This window comes from Dendrobium catenatum, unplaced genomic scaffold (genome assembly GCF_001605985.2).
Source record: "Dendrobium catenatum unplaced genomic scaffold, ASM160598v2 fragScaff_scaffold_480, whole genome shotgun sequence".
Lineage (NCBI taxonomy): Eukaryota > Viridiplantae > Streptophyta > Magnoliopsida > Asparagales > Orchidaceae > Dendrobium > Dendrobium catenatum.
In genome coordinates this window covers 244,000-248,976 of record NW_021318942.1, presented here as the reverse complement: position 1 = coordinate 248,976, position 4,977 = coordinate 244,000, and positions in this window count along the sequence as shown.

The window sequence follows — 4,977 nt, the reverse complement described above, 5'->3', positions numbered from 1 at the left end:
AAATTTGGCTTCAATTTTTAAGGTTTCTACTTCTAATTAAGGTTTATCAAACCCAGTGCTTTCTCTCCTTTTCATTAAATCCTTGTAAAATCATTTTGATGGAGCTAAGTTTATGAGTACCCAATTTTAAGTATATGCTAAGGGTAAATTATATATTATTCATTACCTTTAAATTTCAATGAAAATGTGTTATTTTAGTTATTTTTGTACAGAACATACTAAAAAAATATCAAAAATATAATCAAGTAGCACCACAACACTAGATGAAATTATGCTATTATGCCCAAACTAATAATACTAAAACACCACCTTAAGAAATTAGGTCATAATATTATATGTTTGAAAGCACTAAAATAGTATAATAGTCTTCGCCACAAAGTTGGGAAATCTAGCTTGGTTGTGCTGGTTTCTTGAGAAAAGGAATGTCACAGTTATATAATTTTGACACCGTAGTACAAGGAAATCAACATGGGTGCCATAATGTTTAAATTTATTAAGTGCCATGGTGCTTCAATTAAAACTACCTTGAGTCACTATCAAATAAGCAAAGAAGTATCTTATTTAATTGGTAACCATTCCATGTCATCGAGTATCCCATTAGATAAATTTGTCACCGCGAGGGTGCAAGTTCAACTTCAAGCGCTGTAGAACCACATTGTAAATAACCTACTAACCTCAATTTTAAATGAGGTTTAATAAGAAAAATCCAAAACTAAATAAAAAATTCCAAACCCAAGATCCAAGATCAAAGCCAAGATTTTTTAGGTTTAATATGTCATAGTTGATCAAAGCCAAAAAATAACCTATTTTGGTTGATTTTTTAATTTCTTCAATATAAAATCAAATGAACTTAGAATCATGCACAATTTTATATTGATTAGTTAAGCACATAGTGTCAACCCTCCAAATTTAAGAAAAATACATACTCTTTAACCCCAAAAACTGAATTGATTTACAAAGGCTGTAAAACCTTTAAATGTTTATTGCCCATGCCACTGGACTATGTATCTTTTGAAAATTGACTTTGGGGACCTTTCCAAAACTCTTAAAAATGTTCATAATCATTGTTATGACATATTAAACCTAAAAATTTACTTATGGTGGACCTTGGTTGACCATGATTTATAATGGGCCAACTTAAACCTAAATCCCCAAAACTCCTTAAAATCATACCTTTTCATAAACCTTAATATAGAGCATTACAACTAACCATTGGAAGCTCTCCCAATGCATTCCAAACATCATTTGGGACTTATTAAAACTAAACTCAAGCCTTGATCAACCTTAGATGGCCAAGTTAATCATGATTAACCAAAAGGCCCTTTAAGCCACCCACCATATATTTTTAGAGGCCTCCTTTTGCATCAGACCTCTTCTAATAAGTTTCAAATATCATTTGGAAGATAATGAGCCCAAACTCAAGCCTTGGTAAATTGTAGCTGAACAAGTCAACCATAGTTGACCAAATGCCCCTTTGAGGTTCAAATATGCATTTCATTCATGATGACCTAGCCAAGCCTTCGAACCACCTCCATTGAACTCAAAACATCATTGGAATGTATCAACACCAAACTTTTAGTCAACTTGGTTAAATAAGTAAACCATGGTTGACCAAATATACATACATAGAAATATATTACAAATTCATTGAGCCAAGATTGTCTAAACCAATTTAAACCTACAAAGCCTTCGAGCCAAGATTGTCTAATCCATTGGGGCCCCTAGGAAAATGCCCTAGGTCACCCAAGCCTTGAGACAACTTGGGATAGCCACATGGCCTGACCCAAGTAGTCAAGATGATCTCTCATTGATCCAAATCTAAACCTAATAAAAATTGAATCAAGCTAATCCTTACATTGGGTATCCCTTGACCCCTTGCACCTGTCCTAGGTTTCCTAGCCTAAAGGTCCTTCTGGGCTCGGAATTGGGCTAGTCCAAAGTGGCCTAAATCACCTTAAGCAGAGCTAATATTTAACCTAGGTTTCACTAAGTCAAATTGACACTTACCCTAGATGGTCTTAGGTCCCATGCACCTCACATGGTTAGAATAACCACTAGTTTAACTTGGGTCAAGATTAACTTACATAAGTGTCCCAAACTCCCTTTGTGACCAACATTTCATGCTTGAGAAACACAAGCTCCAATTGGCTCATGCATTGGACTTAGTTGCCTTCCATATAAATTTCTACCTTAGCTCCTCCCAAGTGGTGGCCGATAGTCAATAAAAAGGTTAAAGTTACTTATAGCTGTCCCTCTTCACATGAGATAAACCCAGGGGAATATCATGTCTAATTTCATCTTTTAAGTATAGAGAGCACCCCCTAAACTGTACCCTCCAACAGGAAGTCATCCAATAATTTGCTTAAATAATTTTGACTGTCTAAACTCTATTGAAGAGGGCTAAATGGGGCATCCAAACCCATGCTCTCTCATTCTCTCCTTTCATTTTGAAAAGCATCCCCAGAGTTCAAGGAACATCACCTAAGCTTCCCATCCACACTTCTACTCATCTCTAGTGAGTTTAAGCGAACTCTAGGGAATTTTTCCTAATCAAGCCCAAATTCCAACCTAAAGTGCTCCTACAACTAAAGTCCCAAGATAAGAAATTTCTTTAGAATCAAACAAAGCTTCTTGAACTCAAGCAAAGGAATTTTAAGCATTATTTAAGATAAAATCCTAAGACCAAGATACTTAGCTAGGTAGTCTTGTCATGTATGAAACAAACCTTCAAACCAATAAATTTGGATTGTTAAACTGAATTTTCTTGATCCCTAATGTTTTCTATAAAGTTTGGTAGCATTTCACCACTAAGATCTTTCATATTTCATCAAAAAAATATTACGGCCAAGAGTGTTGCGTATCTATTTTAGAAATAGAATTTTGATGATAGTAAACACTTCTATCTTTCTACGACTGCCTTTCCTACTAACATTTAAGGTCCACAGGATCAAGACTGCAATTTGAACTAGCTCAAAATTGGGTAGACTAGGCCTGAGTCAGTTTGTAAACCTTTTTCTTTCTTGAGTCTATTTGTAATAAATGTGTTTACTGATGCTAAGTAACCTTGCACACATAAACTTGGAGGAATTTTTTCTATATAACTTAGAGTTCTCTATTTTGAGGACATCGTCCAGGACGATTTGAATATCATCCTAGATGATCAATTAAAAAAAGAAAACCTAATTAAGGCATCCTAGTTAAGGTAGTCGTCATTAAGAACATCATCATGAACGATATTTGTATCGACTGGGACAATATGCTCAAATAAAAAAGAATTAGCTACAAGATCTATTTAGGTATTATTTATTTTTGGACATCATCCATGACAACGTCCTGGATGATGTAACATAATTATGCCTAAATAAATCTTATATTTAAGGAAAGAAATTAAGGTTTGATGATACGATCACATCATCCTGGATGATTGCAGGATCGTTCGAGATGATCAGTTCAAAAAACTTTAGTTGTTCCTGGACAATCACATATCAAACAACCTCTTTTTAGGGTGATATTCTGGATGATTTTCATGAATTTGAATTAATCATCCTAGACGATCAAGAGATCGAATAGACAATCAAGCTATTTTTTAATCATCTAAACATCCTTTCAATGTGATTATCTTGATGATATTCCATGATTTGTACTAATCATATAGGACAATATGAATAAATTTCTTCTGATTGTCCCAGATCATCCTGGCTGGTTGAGCTAAAATTGTAGTGGTGTTCTTAGACGATCTCTAGATCGTCCTGGACGATCTCCAGATAGTCCTGGATGATCTCCAGATCGTCCTGGATGATAATTTCAATTTGTTTCAATTAAGAGCTATTCTGAATCTCTTCTATATAAGATCTCTTATATCACCCATGAGGGTATCTTTTGCCACTATCTTTACCTAAGAGAGCCTAGAGGAGAGGGAGAGAGTGGGAGAGAGAGAGAGGAACTTTTGAGGGGGAGTTTGTGAGAGGGTTCACAAAGGTTGCTCCAACAAGGTTCCAAGTCATTTTCTCCGATCATCATCCCTTTTCCTTGGGGGTTCAAGGAAGGTCTACTTCAGCAATTATTCAAGGTTCTCTGCGTGCTTTTGGAGGAAGAAAAAGGAGTCAGGTTTTCTGCCTAAACAGTGTAGGTGGAAAGGAGGTTTTGTAAGGGATTCTCCATCTTGCTGTGGGAGCAAAAGGAGAGTCACTGAGTTTAGTGCAATACCCGGAGGGCTTCTTCGGGGAGTGGATGTAGGTCGAGTTGACCGAACTACTATAAATCTCTGTGTTCTTTTATTACTATTTTATGTATTTAATATCCATACTTCTTATTTTCTTTATAGTGAATTATGGTTTGTGTTTTGATTTTGATTGTGAGAAAATTTTTTAAATACCAATTCACCCCTCCCTCTTGGTTAGCCTCGGGCTAGTTCATAAGGGCTTAACATTCCTAACAAACTTTCAAGTGGTATCAGACTGGGATTCCTAAAAATGAAGTTTGAAAAATTTTTGAATTTTGATATATGGCTAACTCCGGTAATCATAATACTGCGGAAGGGTAATCTATTACCCGGCTACCTTTGTTTGATAATATTCTTTTGATTTTTGGAAAACTCGCATGTCTACATTTTTGCAATCAATTTACTATCGCATGTGGATGCTTGTTAAGGATGGTTATACATCTCCAACAGGTAAACTTAATGGTGTTACTACTCCACTTCCTTTTTTTGAATGAACTCTTGATGATAGGGATTTAGCACAACTTAATGTGAAATGCTTGAACTATTTTTTCTATGCTTTAAAATATGAAGATTACATGCGTATTTCAACTTGCACTATTAGTAAAGAGATTTAAGATAAATTGTGTATCACTTATGAAGGAACCAATGAATTTAAGCAATCTCGATTGAATATTTTATTGCATGACTACAAAATTTTTTATATGAAACCTTCTTAATCAATTTCTAAAATGTATACAAGGTTTACTCAAATTGTT